This window comes from Moschus berezovskii, chromosome 16 (genome assembly GCF_049115385.1).
Source record: "Moschus berezovskii isolate FMDL1 chromosome 16, NW_MosBer_1.0, whole genome shotgun sequence".
NCBI classification, from domain to species: Eukaryota; Metazoa; Chordata; class Mammalia; order Artiodactyla; family Moschidae; genus Moschus; species Moschus berezovskii.
In genome coordinates, this window is record NC_142475.1 from 59994338 (window position 1) to 60004294 (window position 9957).

Consider the following 9957-nt stretch of genomic DNA (forward strand, 5'->3'; position numbering starts at 1 on the left):
TGGGACTTCAGGAAGACGACACAAGCATAGGTGAGGAAGACTGAGCCCATCCTCTGGAGAGAGTCACAGACGATTTCTCTGTGCTGTTTATCCAGACAGCTAATCTACAACTAATCAGACTTGCTGTACTATGAATCCAGATAGTCCTCCAAGCCCCCTAAGCAGGAGGTGATGAGACCCTTCCCTCAGGAGGAGGTGGAGTGTTGCTTTTTGGACGTCTTGTCTTGATTTCTCTTCTGTGCGTCCCCAAGGCTACTCTCAGACTTGCTGATGGACTGATGGGACTCACAGAAGTCAGAAAAGCTGGTGCAGTCACCTTTCCCACTGATGACAGCAAAAAGAGATTAAGGTCAGCAAAGGGAAAAGGTGCAGTGGGCAGAGTCCAGGCACAAGCTTCTGGCTGTCCTCTCCGAGTGGAGTCACATAGACAGCATGGAATTCTTCCAGCAATGATATATAGCAACGTGCACGGAATCTTGTCAACCAGGAAACTCACCCCAGCCATGGAGTCCAGGGTTTTTACTTAACAGTCATATGGGAACATGAAGAGCCCACGTTGCTCAGGCTCCAGCTCCTCCATGGGTCAGGCTAACACTGTGTGACCCAAGGCCCCTGCTATAAATTACCCTGTTAGCTTAGACTACCTGGCATGATTCAAAGACCCAGGTATAAAAAAATACTCTTTTAAAAATATTTTAAATTTTGTATTTGGGATATAGCCAATCGACAACGTTGAGATAGTTTCAAGTGGACAGCAAAGGGATTCAGCCATACATACACATGTATCCACTCTCCCCCAAACTCCCCTCCCATCCAGGCTGCCACATAACATAGAGCAGAGTTCCCTGTGCTGCACAATAGGTCCTTGTTGGCTATCCATTTTAAGTATAGCAGTGTGGACATGTTGATCCCAAACTCGCTAACTATCCATTCCCCCCATCTCCCTCCCCTGGAAACCAGAGTCCATTTGGAATATTCAGTTCAGTTCAGTAGCTCAGTCGTGTCCGACTCTTTGCAACCCCATGAATCACAGCACACCAGTCCTCCCTGTCCAACCAGTCCATTCTATAGGAGATCAATCCTGGGTGTTCATTGGAAGGACTGATGCTAAAGCTGAAACTCCAATACTTTGGAATATTACTCAGCCATTAAAAAGAAAGAGAAATGTCGTCTGCCGCAATAGGGATGGACCTAGAGATTCATATGGAGTGAAGTAAGTCAGACAGAGAAGGAGAAATATTGTATGACTTCCTTTATATGCAGAATCTAAAAAGAAATGATACAAATATACAAAGATACTCTTATCAGGTGGTATATTTCAAGGGTTTCAGTTCAGTTCAGTTGCTCAGTCGTGTCCGACTTTTTGAGACCCCATGAATCACAGCACGCCAGGCCTCCCTGTCCATCACCAACTCCCAGAGATCACTCAAACTCATGTCCATCGAGTCAGTGATGCCATCCAGCCATCTCATTCTCTGTCGTCCCCTTCTCCTCCCACCCCCAATCCCTCCCAGCATCAGAGTCTTTTCCAGTGAGTCAACTCGTCGCATGAGGGTTTAGAGGTTGTCTATTCAAGGCCCAGACCTTTCTTTGGAAGATGCTTGGTTTGAATGCCCTCTTGATCAACCCTCTACTGCATATTCACACAATGCATCATCTCTCTGTTTGGATCAGGTCCCCATATACAGTTTCCAAGTCCATTTCCCCAGTAAACGTCACGTGTTTCTGCAGAACATTACTAAGCTCTCTCCAGTGGCCTCGCCTGGACCCCGTCACTCCTCACTGTGGAGACAGCTTCCCTCCACCCATTTACCCTGGATGCTGCTGATCATCAGTTCTCCCTTCTTTATGATCTATGCCTACCCTTCAGTGAGAAGTCACTTTTCATGTAGCATCCAAGTGAAGACAGTTCTCCCCCATCTGAAGACCATTGAGTACCTTTGCACAACCAGTGAACAGTAGGTTCTTTAGGGATAAAAGCAGACAGATGCTTTCCTGTCTGGACAAACACAGAAAGTTTTATTTTTAATCCTCAGGACACTTGAGGGATCTTCAAAATCTTTCAGATGTCAAACTCAGAAATGGCTGTGGTCAGGACTCCTGGAGCCTAAAAGGGCCCCTTGTTTGCAAAGCTGGTGAAGATGCAGTAAATGTGCTAAAACAAAGGTACACATGCCTGGATAGGAATTAAAAAGCAACAAAACACAGCACCACTCATTCTGTGGGGGTGAATCTGACCTGATACCCTCTGATGGATCCAGTTGATATTAATTAGAGACCTTTGACAAGAAAGGATCCCTGAGGTTCCCCAAAGAGTTATTTATCATCAGGGAAAGGACCTGGACCAGAGGACCAGGAGGGGCCAGGATGTCAGACACCATCTCGCCTCTGCCTCCCCCACAACCCCCAGGAGAGGAGGGTGAGGATGACTGGGAATCCGAGTGGCTCGGTTCCTTCTCCCCTCAAACCCCTGTCTGTATTGTGCCCACAAATAGAACTTTGGGACAGGCTCCTCGGGGGAGGGGTATTGCGGAGGACTGTCCAGCTCTGTTTCCTGGACCTTCTTCCAGGAGCTGGGAGGATGTCTTCTGAGGGGACATGGGAGGATCCTCTGCCTGTGCTCCACCCATGGAGCAACGAATGACTTTGTCCCCGCACCTGGGCTATCTGCTTGTGGGGAAAATCCGTGTGGAACCTACTACCCCATCCTTTAGGGATAGGGACCATACTTGACCACAACCCTTAAAAGTCCAAGCGTGGGGCGCCCCTGAGGCTCATGCAGAGGGAAAAAGCTCAGAGAGCTAGTTTGCTAGGGTCACACCTCACAACAGCAGCCGCAGCAGGAAGTAAAGGGGGCCCAAGGGACACTAACCAGATCCTAGAGTCCACGGTCTTCTGGAGGTTAAGGGGAGGTTCGACCCCTTCCCAGCTGAATAAGCCCAGATGTGGGGGGTGCTTAGGGCATTGGGGGAGCCCAGGGGGGTGCACCTCCATATTGACTGACTTGTGCATGTGCGGCTACCAGATGTTTGAAAGTGAAAGTCAGTCAGTTGTGTCCGACTCTTTGCAACCCCATGGACTATATAGTCCATGAAATTCTCTAGGCTAGAATACTGGAATGGGTAGCCATTCCCTTCTCCAGGGGATCTTCCCAACCCAAGGATCAAACCTAGGTCTCCCACATTGCTGGTGGATTCTTTACCAGCTGAGCCACAACAGAAGCCCAAGCATACTGGAGTGGGTAGCCTATCCCTTCTCCAGTGGATCTTCCCAACCCAGGAATCCAACCGGAGGCTCCTGCATTGCAGGTGGATTCTTTACCAACTGAGCTCTCAGGGAAACCAGTGGTTTACTGATGAGATAAAGGGATGGGACAGTTACTGCACCCTAGCCAATGAAGGAGATGGTGAAGCTACCCAAGGAATATTGCTAACCAGGGTTCTTTTTTTTCCAGTACATTAAATTTACTCATAAAAACATTCTAAAAATGTACAATTTTTCCTTTTTTAATAAAGTATAATAAAATACTTAAAAATCCGAAAACAGAATACCTGACATATAAAATTCAAAATCAAATCAGCAGAATATTAAAAATTTACAAAAGGATATCTTTAAAAATATTTATAAAGTTACATGCAATTATGTAGAACTCACATTAAAAAAATGGCTCAAAAATGGGAGAATTTTCCTTCATTCCTGAAAAGAAAATACGTCCAAGAGAAGCTGTGAAAAGGCAAAGCATAAGTACATTTCTGTCTATTCCACTCATGCCTGAAAGACTGGCAACAGAAAAAAGAAAGGGGGAGGAAGGGGGATGAGCTCCCTGGAGGCTCAGTGGTAAAGAACCCGCCTACCAGTGCAAGAGACTCAGGGCTTGGTCCCTGGGGCGGGAAGATGCCCTGGAGAAGGAAATGGCAACACACTCCAGTGTTCTTGCCCGGAGAATCCCATGGACAGAGGAGCCTGGCGGGCTGCAGTCCACAGGGCTGCAGAGCTGGACAGCACAGAGCGACTGAACAGCAGAGACAACAGGAGAGGGGAGAGGAGTGTGTGTGCACGTGGCTTAGCCCACCAACTTCTGAGCCGCTGCCCTCTGCTGGGGCTCACGTGAGTGAGGAAATGGGCCGTGGTGGCTTAGTCACCAAGTCCTGTCTGACTCCTGCGACCCCATGGACTGTAGCCCGCCAGGCTCCCCTATCCATGGGATTCTCCTGGCAAGAACACTGGAGTGGGTTGCCATTTCCTTCTCCAGGGTTCTTCCCAACCCAGGAATTAAACCCAGGTCTCCTGCACTGCAGGCAGATTCTTTACTGACTGAGCTATGAGGGAAGCCCTATGAGGAAATTGGGTGCTATATTAATCTTTAAGCTCCCATTCAGTTCAGTCCAGTCACTTAGTCATGTCCGACTCTTTGCAATCCCATGAACTGCAACACACCAGGTTTCCCTGTCCATCACCAATTCCTGGAACTTGCTCAAACTCATGTCCATCCAGTCAGTGATGCCATCCAACCATCTCATCCTCTGTCATCCCCTTTCTCCTCCTGCCCTCAATCTTTCCCAGCATCAGGGTCTTTTCCAATGAGTCAGTTCTTCGCATCAGGTGGCCAAAGTATTGGAGTTTCAGCTTCAACATCAGTCCTTTCAATGAATATTCAGAACTGATTTCCTTTAGGATGGACTGGTTGGATCTGCTTGCAGTCCAAGGTACTCTCAAGAGTCTTCTCCAACACCACAGTTCAAAAGCATCAGTTCTTCAGCACTCAGCTTTCTTTAGAGTCCAACTCTCATATCCATACATGACTACTGGAAAAACCATGGATGGTTTGACTAGATGGACCTTTGTTAGCAAAGTAATGTCTCTGCTTTTTAATATGCTGTCTAGGTTGGTCATAGCTTTTCCTCCAAACAGCAAGCATCTTTTAATTTCATGGCTGCAGTCACCATCTACAGTGATTTTGGAGCCCAAAAATATAAAGTCTGTCTCTGTTTCCACTGTTTCCCCATTTTTTGCCATGAAGTAATGGGACCAGATGCCATGATCTTAGTTTTCTGAATGTTGAGCTTTAAGCCAGCTTTTCCACACTCCTCTTTCACTTTCATCAAGAGGCTCTTTAGTTCTTCTTCACTTTCTGCCATAAGGATGGTGTCATCTGCATATCTGAGGTTATCTATACTTCTCCCATCAATCTGATTTCCAGCTTGTGCTTCATCCAGCCCAACATTTAGCATGATGTACTCTGCATATAAGTTATATAACCAGAGTGGCAATATACAGCCTTGACGTACTCTTTTCCCAATTTGGAACCTGTCTGTTGTTCTATGTCCAGTTCTAACTGTTGCTTCTTGACCTGCATACAGATTTCTCAGAAGGCAGGTCAGGTGGTCTGGTATTCTTATCTCTTGAAGAATTTTCCACAGTTTGTTGTGATCTAAACCGTCAAAGGCTTTAGCGTAGTCAATAAAGCAGAAGTAGATGTTTTTCTGGAACTCTCTTGCTTTTTCAATGATCCAAAGGATGTTGGCAATTTGATCTCTGCTTCCTCTCCCTTTTCTAAATCCAGCTTGAACATCTGGAAATTCACAGTTCACATGCTGCTGAAGCCTGGCTTGGAGAATTGTGTGCATTACTTTGCTAGCATGTGAGGTGAGTGCGGTTGTGCAGTAGTCTGAACATTCTTTGGCATTGCCTTTCTTTCTGTTGTAAGCTCTCATCCAATAGCCTTTTCCCTCTTATGCCTGAGTTCTTGTGAAAACTTTGCTTCTCACCCTTTTCCATCAACAGAGAAAGGAAAGGCCGAGGATCCAGGGAAATTGTAGGTCAGTGAACCTTAATCAAGGGTGATTTGGAACCACAAGGAGGTTTATTTGGCAATGTCTAGAGACATTTTTGTTTGTTACAACTCGGGGGGGCGGGGGACTGCTACAGATTTCTCATAGGTAGAGGCCCAGGGATGCAAGAAAAACACCCTATGATGCACAGGACACCCGCACAACAGAAAATCATTTGATCCAAAATATCCATAGTGCTAAGATTGAGATACCCTGTTATTGGCTATGGGAAGAAAATGAGCTTCTCAAATCCCAAGGAATGTCCAGAACAACACACCTATGCTGACTGTCATTACGCCTTGGCCCTAAGCAGAGGTTATGCTCTGGAGATGCTGAAAAGATGAATTTTTGCCACTCTGATCCATTGACTCCCATTGTTTTATTGGAGATGGAGTGTCTTCTGTGCTAGCAGGAAAGGATGGGCACAATGTAGCTTCATTCCTCTGCTCATGTGAGACGCTGAGCAATGATTGACAATCTATAAGGAAAGCTTCAGTGCACAGGGACAACTGCTTATGTGAAGAAACCCTTCAGTGGGCTTTGTAAGGCTCAGTTCTTCCCAGATTTGACTGTTGGATGGGCCCTGGTTCTCCAGGAGGCAGTGATGGAGGGAACAGCTTACAGGGTTTGCAGCCAGGCTCACCTGGACGCCAAGAATGATCCCATCGTACTTGAACTCAGACTAATGCGTTCACTGTTCATCTCATCTGTAAAACAGAGCTAGTGCGGCATCCCACTGCTATTTGGATGAAAAAGACAAAATCCTGCAAAAAATACTTGCAGTACGTAATAGGCACTCAGTAAATGTTATTGTTACTTGTTAAATCTGGAGAGGAAACAGTTCCCAATGGGGCTGTGAAGGAAAGAGAAGGAACCAGGATGTAATGGGCTCTGCTACCATCCACTCACTGTACCTGGCTCACCTCATCCTTACGGTCCTGGTAGGATTACTCCCTATGGATACAGAGCCAAGGCTGAGCAGTAACAAGCTCCATGCCCCACTCTGAATGAGTAAGCAGAGAGGACAGGGAACCTAGGATGTCTGATTACAAAGCCTCATCTTACCCTACCGCTTGCGCAGAAAACCCCTAAAGGTATCGAATTCCCAGGCCCGAGGCCAGAAACATAGAAGAAGAATCACCCCCAGAGATCTTCTCACTGGGAAATTAACTAGAGCAGACAAAGCCGGCCCTTCTCCTGAAGGAGGGCCTGTGTGAGTTTCATCGGAGCTCTCCTGATGACCCCAAGACATAATCTCTGGGCCTCCAAGCCTTTGAGGTGAGCTGGGGGGCGTGGAACAGGGGAGCCATTGTTCTCTAATTAGAGCCTGGGTCTCCTCTGAGGCTTGGGGTGGGCCCCTTAATACGGAGCCTTCACCTGCTCCAAGCCAGAGCATTATAATTCCTCCTCCCCCACAGAGGCAGCCCACCTGCCAGGTTCATGAAAGGCTGTCCTCTTGATGTGAGGAAGGGGAGGAGGGTCACATGACAAAGGGTCTTCCCCTGGGGTATAAAGGACTCAGTCCCCATCCTGTTCAAAGCCAGGCATCATTCATTCAACGGCATTCCAGTGGGACCTTCACGGTAGGCAGCCCCTTCTCATGATGGTGCAGTGGAGGAGGGAGAGGGAGGCAGGGAGGGTGGGAGGTAGAGGGTTGGGGATGGAAGAAGAGAGGAAAGGATGGAGGAAGGGGAAGGGTGAGGATGGAGGAAGAGAGGGAGGAGGGAGATGCTCTCAAAGGACGTTTGACACCTGAGACCTGGATGCTACTCCAAGATGTAGGTAGCATCTCCAAGGCACCCTGAGCCCTTGTACAAAGAGATGCAATGCCAGAGAACAAAATCTGGTGAATTCACCTGGGGCAAAAAATCCAGCACAACACATCGGTGAGAGTCCAACAAATCTATGTGGGCCATTGTCCCTCCCTAGGGCAGCTGATGTGGAAATAAAATAAGCATTAATCCTAGGCCAGCCTCACTGAGCACCCAGTTCGTGGCCAGGTATGTCCCTACTTGACAAGGATGACTTCATTCAATCCTAACCACGCCCTGAAGAAAGTGGACGAGCATCTTACTGCCCAGGAAGACGAGCACAGGCAGCTTCAGTGTCCAACTCAGGGCACTCATGAAGGGAGAGGCAGAGCTGGAGCTCCCACCTGCCAGCTCCATCCCAGGTCTGTCTGGCTAGAAAGGCTTTGCTCTTAGACACATCCTAGAGGGGATGGCATCAGTCTGCAGGGGACATTTTTGTGAGTCAGGCCTCCAGTGCATGCAGACCAACAGTCCCACAAGATAGTACTGCCCCGGGGTCACTGACAGCCCCAGAGGCTTTCCTGGGCAAACTAAGAAAAGGCAGTTCTTCTCCAGGTGAGCTCAGTGGGGTGAACTCAGTCCACCCCCAAGGACACCTGCCTCTGCCAGCCGAAGGAGGCTGGATTCCAGCAGGAGGATGCTGGATTTCTGCAGTGGCCCTGAGCCGTCCCACCCCCAGATCCTAATGTGCGTGTCCCCCCGCCCCCACATTTCAAGCCCCCTCCCCGTTGCGCAAGGCTGAGCATGTGCTGTCACCCCTGGGCACATCACAGCTTCCCTTTTCTCGGCCCCCAGTTAGGGGCCATCAGCTGCAGTGTCATTCCACACTCTGGCAAGTAGCTGCCACTCTGGCGGCCTCCCAAGCTAGTATTGTCAAAAACTTCGGCAGTTACACAGTGAACAAAATCACAAGGCAGCTTATTTGGGATTTAATGACCAGGATCACAGTTTAGGGGAAAACACCTGGACCAAAGGCTTAAGTCGGACTGGCTGACCTCAGTTTGATTCTTGCCTCTGGGGCTGCCCTGGTGCCCCTGCAGGGGTGCCTTTTGGCAAAGGCAGCCTTGGCAAGTTCCCGGGCCTTTCTGAGCCTTGTGGTTCCCCACCTAGAAAGTTCTAGCATTGGGATTGTTTTAGCTCTCTGGAAATCTGACTTCCAAAGGAATGAGAGATGGATGGTTGACTTATACATATTCTGCATATCATGTTTTTAGGACTAAGTTTGAATGATAATACAGAGTGGGTGGCCCACTCTGTACCTATGCCAGGCCACCAGGACATGGGGCAGCCTTTGCCTCTGGGAGAATAAATTGCAGAAAGTGTCCCTTCCTCCAGGTTGATGCAGCTCTGCAGAAGGCAAGCTTGGGAGTTGAGCACGGGCTGCACTTCAACCCCTCCTTATCCCATCAGCACACACGAGACCTTGGCACAGTGCACAATACGTATAGCCATATTTAGCAACCCTGTGTGTGCCACTGGGGTAGCACGATCACTCTGTATTACCATTCAAACTTTGTCCTAAAAACATGTTCTACAGACTTTCGGACTCTGTGGGAGAAGGCAAGGGTGGGATGATGTGAGAGAACAGCACTGAAACATGTATATTACCACGTGTGAAACAGATGGCCGGTCCATGTTCTATGCATGAGACAGGACACTCAGGGCCAGGGCACTGGGACAACCCTGAGGGGTGGGATGGGGAGGGAGGTCGGAGGGGGGTTCAGGATAGGGGACATGTGTTCACCTGTGGCTGATTCATGTCAGTGTATGGCAAAAACCATGTTACAATATTGTAATTAGCCACCAATTAAATAAATAAAAAACATGTTCTAAAGCAGAATATGTGTAAGTCACAATCCTCTGGGAGTTAGATTCCCAGGGAGCTAAAATCATCCGAAATCCCCCTGACCTTTAAATTGTTCCTTCCCTATTAAATAATAGTTGACCCACTTGAGTCAACAGTTGTATGACTACTGAAGCACATTTACTGCTCAGATCACAGGGCGGCTAGAGCTGAAATGTGGCAGTTTCCTGAACCCACCCATACTTTTTGCCATGAAGTGTTCAAATTGCTCAGAAGCCAAAGGGAGAAAGATGGAGCCGCTTCAGGAAAAGCACTGTTTGCTAAAGGGCAGTGCCACCGTGGCCGGATTTATCCTGTGATGTTGGTACGAAGGTTGAGAGTCAGCCTGCTGAAAAATATCCCATGATATCACTTATATGTGGAATCTTAAAAGATTATATAAATGAACTTAATTACAAAGCCAAAATAGACCCACAGACATAGAGAACAAACTTGTGGTTACCAAAGGAAT